This window comes from Schistocerca gregaria, chromosome 4 (assembly GCF_023897955.1).
Source record: "Schistocerca gregaria isolate iqSchGreg1 chromosome 4, iqSchGreg1.2, whole genome shotgun sequence".
In the NCBI taxonomy this organism is placed as follows: Eukaryota; Metazoa; Arthropoda; class Insecta; order Orthoptera; family Acrididae; genus Schistocerca; species Schistocerca gregaria.
This window is the reverse complement of record NC_064923.1, coordinates 775,640,846-775,656,212: the sequence shown is the minus strand read 5'-3', so window position 1 is coordinate 775,656,212 and position 15,367 is coordinate 775,640,846. Positions and strand designations below refer to the sequence as shown.

The window sequence follows — 15,367 nt, the reverse complement described above, 5'->3', positions numbered from 1 at the left end:
GGAAAGACTTTGGAGAATCTGCTGTCGAAAGGAGTACAGTTCGTCGCTGGGCACGGAAGGTGAGGTCATCAGAAGGCGGTTCGGCGGAGCTCCACCATTTGCAGCGATCGGGGAGACCAACCACGGCTGTCACACCTGACACGTTGCGGCGAGCTGATGTTGTCGAGGGGACAGATGCATTACGACTCGGCAGTTGGCGCTGCATCTGTGAGTCAGGAAAGGAAGTTCACACAGTGAAACACTGGCTCCGCCACCAGGACAAGGTTTGGTACCGACGTGGAATAAACGCCCCGGTTTCGCGCTGGAAGAAAGCCATATAACGGGATGGAGATTACGTGGAAAAATAGGGTGTGTAGATAAAACAACATTCTTTTCTGTGTGTAATTCCCATTATGTTCAATAAAGAATTCTTGAATTAAAAAAAATGCGGTGCATTACTTTCTGGGAAACTCTCGTACCTTCCTCAGCAACTTCAAAAATATTCTCAAAAATTTTAGCATACGAAAATATTCGCGCTTTTGTACACTAAGAGAGGAGACAGTGTCAGTGGGACAGAGACGGAAAAGAAATAAATACAGGAAAGTAGTTGACAGAGGTTGTATTATAGAAAGAGCGAAGGATACAATGACAGTGTGAGCGAAAGAGCGGGACACAGCAGCAGTGGAATATAGTTGACACTGACCGAAGAGTGCTAAGATAAGAGTGAAGAAGACAGTGCCAGTAGGAGAGGAACAAAGAGAAGTAAAAAGTGGAAGGAGTGCGAGAGGCAGTGATAATGGGAGACAATGTGTATGATAATGACAACGAGGAAGACAGAGACGGTGACAGTGAAAAGAGATAGCACCAATGAGGAGGAATGAGTGACATAGTAACGGTGAGAGAGAGAGAGAGATAGAGAGAGAGAGAGAGAGAGAGAGAGAGAGAGAGAGGAGACTGTAGTAGCAGGACAGAACGAAGAGGACTGTGGCTGCGAAGCAGGAGACAGTAACAGTGAGACAAAGAGATAATGTCAATGAAGTGGGCTGAATGAGTGAGAGAGAATGGGCAAGTGGTTGGTTAGGAACGGTAGACTGGTGGGTGTGAGGGAGTTACAGTTAGGGCAGCTTGTTAGAGTGAGAGGTGAGTTACATGTTAAGAAAAACGCGAATATGATCTATGCCAATATTTTGAGAACAATTTTGGAAAGTTTTGAGGAAGGTAGAATGAAGCAGCTATTAACATAGTATTCAATCGGAGTCTTCTAATAAACAAACTTACTATATCGAACTTTACATGGCAACGCATGTTCAGAAACCTTATCCACCGACGCTACAGAGCGTCAAAGTCATAGGCGCCGGCTCCTGTGGATTTATGTGTATCCGGCGTGACATCGTGATGTTACAAACTTTCGAGAATCATAACGGAGAATAAAAGTATCAGTTTGAGGTAAGGGTCTCTGTACCGGAAAGCAACGAGTCGAAATTTATAAGCGAAAACCGTTATGATATCACTAACAGCGGAATAGATTTATCGGTTCTGTCGTTGCTGGGATTGTAGGTTAGGAACTTTCAGAGGTGGTAGTATGGACTAAAACTAGGAAAAATGTCCAGTAAACATGAGCTCTAAAATGCATACCTTACGAGCTGTCAGCAGTTGTTCAATAGAGGAGATGTATTTCACAGAACGGGAGATGAACAAGTGCCCATATTTCCTCAGATTTGCATTTTAGATTTGCATTTTAGAGTTCTAGTTTGCTTGACATTTTTTCCTTGTTTCAGTCCATACTACCAGCACCGAAAGTTTCCTACCCTACAATCTTAGCAACAACAATACCGATACATGAATTCCGCAGTCTGAGGTACCAGAACGGTTCCGCATATAACTTTCAGCTCGGTCGATTCCGCTGCAGACATACTAACCTTAAATTTATGTATTTATTCTTGTAGACCACCCTAATAAGTTTGTAATATCATCACGGAATCAATATGTATACAGGAGGTCTGTTGAAAAAATATCGAAACATCCGTAATGTCGTGGGAAATGGTGTGTTGAAGCGAAAAGCTTTTGGGATCCCTGCACGCTCCTGTATTAAATGTGCAACGTTGTGTCGTACAGTTTGCGAATTTTGAGATCGCAAAGTTAGAGAGGCAAGGCGTCTGCATTAAATTTAGCGTGAAACCCAAGGAAGTCGTAATAGGCAAACACCAAATGATGCAGGAAGCCTACGGTGCTGAGTGGTTAAGCCGTGGTAGGTGTTAAGAATGGTTCACACTGTTTAGAAATGACCGGACGCCCTTCGACGTCTGCCGTCAGGAATGTCAGTGAAATTGTGAATTGCCAATCGAAGATTGACCGTCCGAGAGAGTACAGACGAGTGTAATATCTCAGTTGCATCATGTCATGAAATCCCCACACAGCATCTTGGAACACATTCTGTTGCTGCCAAGTTCGTTCTTCCACTTATGAGTCAAGACCAGAAAGACTTTCGCCTCGCATCTTGAAGAGCTATTGGATCGGGTAAACGAGAACGAGACGTTCCGAAATGGATCTAAGGGTAGTATGTTTAGACCAACATTCAGTCTTCTCAGTGGATCGGGAAAGGATCCCCAAGACCAAAAAAGGCTCGTCAGGTCACTTCAAATAGCAAAGCCATGACTTTGAAGGACTAACTCATTACGAATTCGTGTAACAGGGACAAACTGTTAATGATGATACTATCAGGAAGTGTGGCGTCGGCTGCGAGAAAGTGTGAGTTAGGAACGGGCTGAAATGTGGCGAGACGATTCATGACTCACGGATCATGATAACGCACCCGCACGTTCATCCCTGCTGCTGCGTGACAATTGCACAAAAACTGAAATCACTGGGCTGCCTCATCTTCATCCTCTGTACTCTCCAGACCTGCTCCCTGCCGTCTTCTTTTATTTCCAAAGATGAAAACCCCGTTGAAAGACAAAGATTTACAGCTATAGACGAAACACATGTCTGGAAACGGCATTCACCGATGCCACAGAGCGTCGAAGTTATAGGCTACTGCAAAAGAAAATCCGCAGGCGTTTCTCACGATCCAGCAGGAGATGTACCAAGACTGCTTCCGGAAGTGGAAAGGGCGTTGGGAGCGTAGTTGTCAGTTGTGTAAGAGAGTATTTCGGAAGAGACCATGAGCAGTAAGTAAAATGTAAGCGAAGAAAAATTTTGTGGACAATGTTCCGCAATTTTCTGAACATTCTACATTCTACATTTATAGTCTGCAAGCCACCCAACTGTGTGTGGCGGAGGGCACTTTACGGGCCACTGTCATTATCTCCCTTTTCTGTTCCAGTCGCGTATGGTTCGCGGGAAGAACGACTGTCTGAAATCCTCCGTGCGCGCTCGAATCTCTCTGATTTTACATTCGTGATCTCCTCTGGAGGTATAAATAGGGGGAAGCAATATATTCGATACCTCATCGAGAAACGGACCCTCTCGAAACTCTGACAGCAAGCTACACCGCGATTCAGAGCGCCTCTCTTGCAGAGTCTGCCACTTGAGTTTGCTAAACATCTCCGTAACGCTATCACGGTTACCAAATAACCCTGTGACGAAACGCGCCGCTCTTCTTTGGATCTTCTCTATCTCCTCCGTCAACCCGATCTGGTACGGATCCCACACTGATGAGCAATACTCAAGTATAGGTCGAACGAGTGTTTTGTAAGCCACCCCCTTTGTTGATGGACTATATTTTCTAAGGACTCTCCCAATGAATCTCAACCTGGTACCCGCCTTACCAACAATTAATTTTATATGATCATTCCACTTCAAATCGTTCCGCACGCATACTCCCAGATATTTTACACAAGTAACTGCTACCAGTGTTTGTTCCGCTATCATATAATCATACAATAAAGGATCCTTCTTTCTATGTATTCGCAACATATTACATTTGCCTATGTTAAGGGTCAGTTGGCACTCTTTGCACCAAGTACCTATCCGCTGCAGATCTTCCTGCACCTTATACATACATTTACAGGCGCCTATAACGTTGACGGTCTTCAGCATCGTTGGATGACGTTTCCAGACATGAGTTTCCATGTAAAACTAGATCTACTAAGTCGCCTCTGCAACCTCTAGAAGTGTGTAGCAAGAATTGTGGAACACATTGTAGAATGATAGCTAAAGCTGCAATACTTCTCATTGTGGTCGATAACGCTAAACGCGCTTTTTACAGGAACTACAGACAATTATTGCTATATATCCGAGAGAATTCTGTAATAAATGAAACGGCTGCATCCTGATTTCAGAGCGGGGCAATTGCCGACATCTATGTCTGCATGTACGAGATGCGACAATAAAGTAATGAGACTGATGTGAAAAAAAAGTGTTGCTTACCGTTTTAGTCAAGTTTAGTGTTGTTTCCTTCAAAGTAGTTCCCTTCTGGTTGCACACACTTTTTCCAACGCTTCTGCCATTGATGGTAACAGTTCTGGAACTCATCCCTCGTCACAGATTTTTGTACATCTTTCATTGTTTGTAAATGGTGTCCCTTGGCCGTTGTTTTGATTCTTGGAAATACAAAAAAAGTCGCACGGAGCGATATGTGGTGAATGAGGTAGTTGTGGTAGTATCGAAATTTGTTTTAAGGGTAAAAATTGAAACATGTGTGTGTGTGAAATCTTATGGGAGATAACTGCTAAGGTCATCAGTCCCTAAGCTTACACACTACTTAACCTAAGTTATACTAAAGACAGACACACACACACCCATGTCCGAGGGAGGACTCGAACCTCCGCCGGGATCAGCCACACAGTCCATGACTGTAGCGCCCAAGACAGCTCGGTTAATCCCGCGCGGTGGTTAAAAATTGCTTTCTGACGGAGCAGTATGGGATGGCGGATTATCGTGATGCAGAATCCAATTATTAGCCACTTTGACACGGACAATAAGAACTCTTTTACGAAGTCTTTCTAAAATTTCTTTGTAGTAATATTGGTTAACTGTTTGTCCAAGAGGCGCCCACTGTTTATGAACAATTCCCTTGGAATCAAAGAAGCACACAAGCATGCATTTCACTTCTGACTTTGGCATGCAAGCTTTTCTTGGACTGGATCATCCCTCTGAGCACCATTGCGAACTTTGGCGTTTTGTCTCTGGATCGTACCGAAAAAAAAGAAAAAAATTCATCACCAGTGATAACACAACTCAATAATTCTAGATTGATTTCCGTTTGCTCTAACAGATCGGTTGCCACATTTCTCCGTGTTTCTCGCTGTTGTGGTGTGAGATTTTAGGGGACAATTTTTGCACAAATCTTTCTCATACCAAGATCTTCAGTTATTATTAGACGAACCCTTTCTCTTTTGATGTTCACTAGTTCTGCAATCATTTTCACGGATAATCTTCGATCAGTCGTACGAGTTCACGCACCCTGGACAAGTTGACATGTGTCCGTGAGGTTGATAGTCGTCCACTGCGGTCTTCATCTTAAACATTCGTTCTGCTTTCACTAAACATGTCATACCAACGAAAAACTAGAGCTCTTGACGCAACCTCCTCTCCCAAAGCCTTCTGAAGTTTTCGTCGCGTTTTGACCCAATTTAACGCAAAAAGAAATGGCGTACCGTTGTGCAATATTACGCGGTTCTATTTCCGTAATGAGAGATACAAACACGAGTTAACTTATTACAACACTCACGACTGAGCAGTTGCATCGATGTGCAGCTTGGACAACAAGCAGCTTATAGACAGATGTCAAAGATATTGTGCACACGCTAGCCTGCAGGGTTGCCACATCTTGCAAAGAAAATCAGTCTCATTACTTTATTGTCGCACCTCGTACTCCAGATACAACCACGGCGCGGCCAAGCAGCTGAAACGTGCGCCTGCGATGCATACTGCCCGCTGCGCGCAGTCCCGGGTATTGCCATCTTTGGCTCGCAGCAGCCGCAGCCGAACCGTTTCCCTGTCCCCGGGCTCTTGAACACGTCACGCGCATGCCGGTCCTTTGCCGGGAGCCGGAATTAACTTGTCACTCTGCCGGACACTCAAAGAGTGCGCCCCTCTGCACCACGAGGGCGCTCTGATTGATTTGTCAGAAACAAGCGCCGTCTGCTCAACTAAGAATTCACAAACGACCTGTGCAAACCTGCGCCAACGCTCGCCGCTGACATTAACGGACCTGCCACGCTTCTGTTCATACATTTACATTTCAAACCGCAACGTTAGTTACAGTCCTGAATCGTATTTGCTGCAACTTCCAGATCAACTCCCGGTTGTGTTAATAAGTAATAGACATCAAACTGTTGCTTTTGTTCTCTTGTTTGGACACAGAAAATTTGGAACTAGATTCCTGAGGGTGTTTTCCTTCCATCTACAAAAAAAAAAAATGCATGTTTGCCTCACAAGATGCGTTTCGCTTTATTGAGGTACGGCATCATCAGTGATTTGTATTTAAAGGTATCTGGAACGTGATTATTTTTAAGATCGAAAAATAGCCAGTAATTGTAAAGCAACTAGGTCAATATGCTCACACGAATGAATGAAACAAGATGAAATCATGTTGTTGAGGTGGTGTTCAGTCCACAGACTGGTTTGATGCAGCTCACCATGCTACTCTATCCTGTGCAAGCTTCTTCATCTCCCAGTACCTACTGCAACTTACATCCTTCTGTATCTGTTTAGTGTATTCATCTCTTGGTTCCCCTCTACGATTTTTATTTTTAACTCCCCCCCCCCCCCACCATCCACCCTTCCCTCCATTACTTAATTAGTGATCCCTTGATGACCCAGAATGTGTCCTACTACCAACCGATCTCTTCTTTTAGTCGGGTTGTTCCACAAATTTCTCTTCTCCCCAATTCAGATGATATATAGAGACAGAATGTTCTCATCTAATATAAAACAATAGCCTGTTTAGGGAACTCTTCAAAAGAAGTTTCCTGTAAACTGCTGGCTTTTTGCACACTTCCACATATTTCACATTCCTTACTATACGTATTTCCTAGATTTTTTCAAATCGATTGTGGTACAAGAGGACATGATTCGAAGGAAACGGACACGTTTTTCTCCAGTCTCAACTCGATTTCAATCTACATGGTCAAGTATCTGTAATGTGGCCACCGCCTATGTTCGACGACAACGTGCAATAAGCACTCACAGTCGGAAAGTGGCAGCACTAGCAGTGAAGGGTATAAAAACGTTCTGTGGGGACGCCGATAGAAGCACAGCTGCAATGCGGAAAGGAAGCGATTTATTGGAAGCGCAAAGGGCACGACCATTGGCTTTCTAGCAGAGACAGAGAGAGAGAGAGAGAGAGAGAGAGAGAGAGAGAGAGAGAGAGAGAGAGAGAGAGGAACATTTCCATGGCGCGTAGTTCAAGTACACAGTGCTTGGGAAAATGGCGCTGTCCAAACCCGACACTATTGGTTATAGATGAAAGAGGTCAACGACAGCTTCAGAAGTGGGTACCGGGGAACAGACGTGCAGTTTCTGATCTACTGACCGCCCAGATAAAGCAAGAGGGTTCTAACAGTGTCTCATGAACGAACGTTCGGAGAATATTATTGTGTACGGGCCTCTGCAGCAGGCGCCCACTTCATGAACCCATGTGACTGCTGTACATCTGCGACAAACGCTGAATCTGAATGACAGTACCGAACTGGATGCCGACTGAGTGGCGACAGGTCACCTTTCCAGATGAATCACGTTCCATGCTCCAGCGACTGAAATGCCTCAAAGGAAACACCCAGCAACAATCGTCCAAACGAGCCAGGCGGGAGCATTATGGTGTGGGCAATGTTTTTATGGCGTTCCCTGTGTGATCACATCATTCTGGAAGGCACAGAGGATCAACGTGTGTGTGCTTCTATCCTCGGGGACCACATCCACCGCCACATGCAGTTTGTTTTTCCTCGTCATGGTGGCATCTACCAGCAGGACAATGCGATGTGTGATACAACTCGCAGTGTACGAGCGTGGTTCCAGGAGGACCAGGATGGGTGCATCGTACTCCCCCAGGTATCAAGCTGCCCCGATTTAAACTCAATGGAGATTCCGTGATACCACCTCGCTCGGGATGTTTACGCCACGGATCCTCAGTCTAGAAACCTAGGGCATGTGGACACGGTACTGGAGTCTGTATAGCTCCACATCCCTCTCCATACGTTCCAGAACCTCACTGATTAAAACTGCCAGGAAGTTTCATATCAGCGCACCCTCCGCTACAGAGTGAAAATCTCATTCTGCATAAAATACGCAATTACAAATCAATGAGAAAACTGATATTTACGCTTCAGCATAGACATCAGTTTTAATTGAACGTATCAAGAATTGAATAAAGCACATGTGATGCTATAACCGGCTTCTAAGCAACTCTGAATTTGAAACCCATCTGCACGTATTGGACTGCTCGGAGACATGTGACCAGGTAACTACGCGCGGAATGATGTTAATATGCAGTGCAACCTAAACTGGCACGCACAGATAAACGTAGTCACTGAATATCTGCTGGACTGATCTTACCGGATTTCTTGTTCATCATGGCGTCTGCTCAAGAGCGTAGATCTGCAGCAGACAAAAGCAAAATTCCTTCTCAACACCGTGTAACCTAGGATGTAGCTTTCTAACTCAGAACACAGACTAGACTTCAACAGCCTAGAACTAGTAACAGTAATGCCGAACTCTCTTCGACCAAAGAAGCCACTGGGCTTGCAGCCCGTCAGTTATTGCTACTGGGCGAGCAGGAAACGACTCACCAGACATTTCATACTGACAAGGTGATTAAGTAAAGACGTTTCGAGATAGATAGAGTCGATGGCGAAGCTTCTTAAAACGAGATAATAGTAAAATAAGTATTGCGATTCACAAAAGGTAAAATATACTGTGAGGTAACAAAAGTGCTGACATCGCCCTCAGATTTAGTGGTAAGGTAGCTCATTGAAAAGCCCGTCAAAACTGAACACAGTTCAAGCATGAAAAGAGGAAGAAGGTGTACTGAACTGTGAAAAAAGGAGCAAAATAGAAACAGGGAACATTCCAAGAACAAGAAGTGCAATAAAGAGCAGCCTAAAACATTAACGGCTTCGTGGGCAAGCGTGCATCGTGTTGGCCTGCCGAGAGGGTGAATCATTTTCAAAACACCCGTGTGCTACGTATTTATTTCTATTTTCGCAACATTACGAACTGTCCGTCCGGTCATTGAAATGATTTTTCTCTTCCTGTAATCTTGGCAGTTGCCATACTATATATCGTGCTATATATTGGTTATAGAATAGGAGCCACGTGGTAAGAATATGTTGCCGTCACAACTAAATGTAATGAACAGTAAGAGCAGGCGAGATAGCACACAGACGTCTCGCAGAAATGAAAGCAAATAAGTGTGTGTGAACTTTTCTACAACAAAGGAATTAGTGTCAAGACTTCCGAAACGGAACGCAACTTAAAAAAACGTTAAAAACTCACAGAGAAGCTGTGTGGTTGTGAGACTGTTGCCTTCATTTGTTGCAGCTTATGTGACAAACTCTTATGTTTTGACCATTTCCTTGGGAGTGATCACATTTGTACGCTCAACTAAATCGGAAAGAAGGCATATCTCACTCACAGACCAGCCGTAAAAATTAGGTGCGTCGATAATAGATTCCTGTCAATAACACACATACTGTCACTAATGCCGTGTGTGACACATCAGACGTCTTTTCCGGTGGAGGATTAGGTTGACATGTCGGCTCGTCATCAAACGTTTGCTGTTGCCATTCGAAAGTCACTTCATTTCGGCTGCTTGTAGAATAGTTGCGCAGAATCCGCTGTCATTATAGGTCTCTGCCTTACACCTCGAAGTTGGAAACGGACGTTATAGCACGACACACAAACAAATTTCAATAAAGCTGACACTGAAAACAAAAAATGTCCCGTGGGAGGCTTGAACACATCTCGTCAGTTTGACAAGCCAACATCGCGACCACTTAACCACGGCGCCATTTCTGTGATCGCCAGCTCTATGTTGCACTTCTTGGACCATTCACTGTTTGTATTTTGCCTTTCATTTTTTTAGAGTTCAGTACACCATATTACGGTTTTCATGCTCGATCTGTGTTCAGGTTTTGAGGGGCTGTCTGCTGAGTTATTTTACCACTAAATCTCAGGGAGTGCGGTGGGGAGTTCCCCTTGTGAGAAACAGCCCCCTTACAACTTCAGTGCCACGTGTCACGTCAACATTTGATATCGCGTGTCCGTCCAGTACCGGTCCTGCACTATCTACAGCACTCCATGGCGACAAGGTTACGTTTTATGGGGTGTAACGTAATTAGGCCAATGATACATTAGAAGTCCTAAGATATTTTCGTTTACCTAAAAGGAGAAAAATTCGAGCCGGAAAATATCTCTGCAAAAAAAGTTCACTACTAAATATTTATATTCAATCTGTTTAAAGTAATATTGAAGTTCTAACATAAACTTTTGTAATTTTAATTCTATATTCTATATTCTTTTGTAATTTTAATTCTATATTCCCATGAACCATGGACCTTGCCGTTGGTGGGTGCCTCAACGATATACATAACCGTACCGTAGGTGCAACCACAACGGAGGGGTATCTGTTGAGAGGCCAGACAAACGTGTGGTTCCTGAAGAGGGGCAGCAGCCTTTTCAGTAGTTGCAAGGGCAACAGTCTGGATGAATGACTGCTCTGGCCTTGTAACAATAACCAAAACGGCCTTGCTGTTCAGGTACTGCGAACGGCTGAAAGCAAGGGGAAACTAAAGCCGTAATTTTTCTCGAGGACACGCAGCTTTACTGTATGGTTAAATGATGATGGCGTCCTCTTGGGTAAAATATTCCGGAGGTAAAATAGTCACCCATTCGGATCTCCGGGCGGGGACTACTCAAGAAGACGTTGTTATCAGGAAAAAGAAAACTGGCATTCTACAGATCGGAGCGTGAAATGTCAGATCCCTTATTCGAGCAGGTAGGTTCGAAAATTTAAAAAGGGAAATGGATAACTTAAAGTTACATATAGTGGGAATTAGTGAAGTTAGGTGGCAGAAGGAACACGACTTTTGGTCAGGTGAATACAGGGTTAGAAATACAAAATCAAATAGACGTAATGCAGGAGTAGGTTTAATAACGAATAAAAAATAGACGTGCGGGTAAGCTACTACAAACAGCATAGTGAACGCATTATTGTGGCCAAGATACACACGAAGCCCACGCCTACTACAGTAGTACAAGTTTATATGCCAACTAGCTCTGCAGATGACGAAGAAATTGAAGAAATGTATGATGAAATAAAAGAAATTATTCAGATAGTGAAGGGAGACGAAAAATTTAATAGTAATGGGTGACTGGAATTCGAGTGTAGGAAAAGGGAGGAGAAGGAAACGTAGTAGGTCAATATGGATTGGGGCTAAGAAATGAAAGACGAAGACGTCTCGTAGAATTTTGCACAGAGAATAACTTAATCATAGCTAACACTTGGTTCAAGAATCATAAAAGAACGTTGTATGCATGGAAGAATCCCGGAGATACTAAAAGGTATCAGATATATTATATAATGGTAAGAGAGAGATTTAGGAACCAGGTTTTAAATTGTAAGACATTTCCAGGGGCAGATGTGGACTCTGACAACAATCTATTGGTTATGAACTGCAGTTTAAAATTGAAGAAACATGCAAAAAGGTGGGATTTTAAGGAGGTGGGACCTGGATAAACTGACTAAACCAGAGGTTGTACAGAGTTTCAGGGAGAGCATAAGGCAACAATTGACAGGAATGGGAGAAAGAAATACAGTAGAAGAAGAATGGGTCGCTTTGAGGGATGAAGTAGTGAAGGCAGACAAGGGCTAGTAGAAATCCTTGAGTAACAGAAGAAATATTGAATTTAATTGATGAAAGGAGAAAATATAAAAATGCAGTAAATGAAGCAGGCAAAAAGGAATACAAACGTCTCAAAAATGAGATCGACAGGAAGCGCAAAATGGCTCAGCAGGGATGGCTAGAGGACATATGTAAGGATGTAGAGGCTTATCTTACTAGGGGTAAGATAGATACAGCCTACAGGAAAATTAAAGAGACATTTGGAGATAAGTGAAGCAATTGTATTAACACCAAGACCTCAGATGGAAACCCAGTTCTAAGCGAAGAAGGGAAAGCAGAAAGGTGGAAGGAGTAATAGGGGGTCTATACAAGGGCGATGTACTTGAGGACGATATTATGGAAATGGAAGAGAATTTAGATGAAGATGAAATGGGAGATACGATACTGCGTGAACAGTTTGACAGAGCACTGAAAGACCTGAGCCGATACAAGGCCCCGAGAGTAAACAACATTCAATTAGAACTACTGACGGCCTTGGGATAGCCAGTCCTGACAAAACTCTACCATCTGGTGAGCAATATGAATGAGACAGGCGACTTACCCTCGGGCTTCAAGAAGAATATAATAATTCCAATCCCAAAGAAAGCAAGTGTTGACAAATGTGAAAATTATCGAACTATCAGTTTGGGGAAGATCATTTCGAATTCCGTAGAAATATTGGAACACGTGAGGCAATACTGACCTTACGACTTATCTTAGAAGAAAGATTAAGGAAAGGTAAACCTACGTTTCTAGCTTTTGTAGACTTAGAGAAAGCTTTTGACAATGTTGACTGGAATACTCTCTTCCAAATTCTAAAAGTGGCAAGAGTAAAATACAGGGAGCGAAAGGCTATTTACAATTTGTCCTGAAACCAGATGGAAGTTATAAGAGTCGATGGACATGAAAGGGAAGCAGTGGTTGGGAAGGGAGCGAACAGGATTGTAGCCTCTCCCCAATGTTATTCAATCTGTAGATTGCCCAAGGAGTAAAGGAAACAAAAGAAAAATTCGTAGTAGGTATTAAAATCCATGGAGAAGGAATAAACATTGAGGTTCGCAGATGACATTGTAATTCTGTCAGAGACAGCAAAGGACTTGGAAGAGCAGTTGAACGGAATCGACAACTTGACGAGAAGAAGGGACCGGTTAGTAGGACATGTTCTGAGGCATCAAGGGATCACAAATTTAGCATTAGAGGGCAGCGTGGAGGGTACAAATCGTAGAGGGAGACCAAGAGATGAATACATTAAGCAGATTCAGAAGGATGTAGGTTTCAGTAGGTACTGGGAGATGACGAAACTTGCACAGTATAGGGTAGCATGGAGAGCTGCATCAAACCAGTCTCCGGACTGAAGACCACAACAACAACAACAACATAGTTTTGGTAAGAATGTACCAACTATTGTCTTCGACAAAAATGTTAACTCCTCTCTTCTTCATTGTGTGAAGACTGGTCGGCATTTGTGGTAAATGAAAGTCGAGTTGTTTCCTTAACCTGCAGAAAGCGGACGTATTTTTTGTATTGTTTGTTCACACTGTACTTTCGTGATATGTGAAAAGTCGTAGATTACAGGCGTTATAAAGTTCAAGTATTTCACTTTATCTAGTATTTCGAGAATTACCCTATTTTTACAACGATTTCATAAGTTAATTTTCTCCGTTCTAGAAAGAAATCTGCGGGCATTATCGTATCCTCAAGCAAGACACCAAAGCCAGCATCGTACTAATAATCAGAGCAAAATTTTATATTTTCATGTGTGGATATGACCTCTAATGCACCCCACATCGCCGGCCGCAGTGGCCGAGCGGTTCTAGGCACTTCAGTCTAGAACCGCGCGACTGGTACGGTCGCAGGTTCGAATCCTGCCTCGGGCAGGGCATGGATGTGTTTGATGTCCTTAGGTTGGTCAGTTTTATGTAGTTCTATGTTCTAGGGGACTGATGACCTGAGATGTTAAGTCCCATAGTGCTCATAGCCATTTGATCAGCATCTCGCATCAAAATGATGATTATTGTCCAGTCTGCGAAAAAGTCGTTGGTTATACAGCACCGAAGAGGCTCATTAAAAGGTTAACGTATTTTTTTCCGATGAGCGTACGTACCGAAACCCCATGGCATGGAAAAAATACGAGTTGAATCTGCAGAATGAAAGCTATAGGAATGTATGGCAACATATGGTTAGTGAACCTTTGCTTTATTTCTTACTCAGGTTTACTTTCCAGTGCACAGAAACTACGGCTTTAATTTGTAGCAAATTCATAGAGGTATAAAACGTAACACATAAAATTCTATACTTTACGGAGATGTCCATTATCACAAAATAAGTGACAACGTCGAAGCATTCTGTTGTGCTATCATTGAAGGAAGACTTTTTTCTGTTTGAGGAATTTTGAGATGTTCGGACACAGATTTGATATTTGGACTTCTTTAATATAAGTGCAACCTCTTAGAAATCGTGAAACTTCATCCATGGCTAACGACCACAGGTATCTTAATTGCACTAAGTCCACCTCAATCGCCTTTTACATTGTAATACTTCCAGCTCTGCCTTCAAAATGCGGTCTCCCATGTGTACCAAATAATAAAGAACTGCGTTACAGTACGGTTGCAGCTGTTAATAACTTCTCTTCATCTTAACCACTCTCCAACAAGCGGAAGCAAAGAAAGGTACGATACAAGGGATAAAGTCCCGTTGTCAACGGGATCAGTAGAGTCGGAGCATTATAGGTGGAGTGGGCCTGCCCTCCTTTTCGTGTTGCGAGGCTTGCAGAGCTGCAGAAGACGAAAGTCTGCGTGGCCGTACGGGTATCTGAAACACCGCCTTCCCGCATCTGAGTCCATTGTTCTAACCATTGCGCCACGTAAGTTCCAGTACTAGAGAACCAATGTTGAGCACTGTGGAAGATACTGAAGAGAAGACTGCAAGTAACAACGAACACTTTTGAAGATTTTGTAGATTTGCAATGTTCAATTTAAAACAGGCGTTTCGTTCTGTGCAGCGAGTGATAACAACTGGAAAGACAGACCGCTCATCCGATAAGTACATAAGGAGAAATTCTCACTAATGACTATAACGTACAGTGAAAGAACAGCAAAAATAAAAAAAGGTAATGCTATACGCTAACATCATACTACTTCGAACTAAGTTTACGAAGAGGTTAAGATGTTACACCTGAGATAATTGGATGAACTGCCAATTGCATACGAAGTGACATTGCTTTAATGGCAGATTAAGGAGATAATATGAACAGTATACTGAATGTACTGGCACCAAACAACTCACAAACAGTGAAAATAAATCTTAAAATGAAGTATCAGTAGTATGCAATACAGGTAAGCCAGTTGTCTAGAGACGGCTCTCTAAACTTTTAACATGTAAAATAATGTTCTCATTTAGAGAGTATTACTTACACGACAATCATATGCACAACACTGTAGTGAGGTGTAGACTGTGCCGTAGAGTAACATTATGAACCCATGTTTCAGTCATCATTACTTGTATCCACCATTAGGGTACGTTATACTACTGTGGTAAAGCAACTGTAATATTCTCTCTTCAGTTCA

The 15,367-nt window shown here is 43.0% G+C and overlaps 1 protein-coding gene across 1 annotated transcript in view; it reads left to right on the top strand.

Moving 5' to 3' along the window:
- The window catches only part of LOC126267932 (discoidin domain-containing receptor 2-like), a 737,095-nt gene that overhangs the window by 212,833 nt on the left and 508,895 nt on the right, over positions 1-15,367 (top strand). The gene's annotated exons all lie outside the window — the stretch shown is intronic.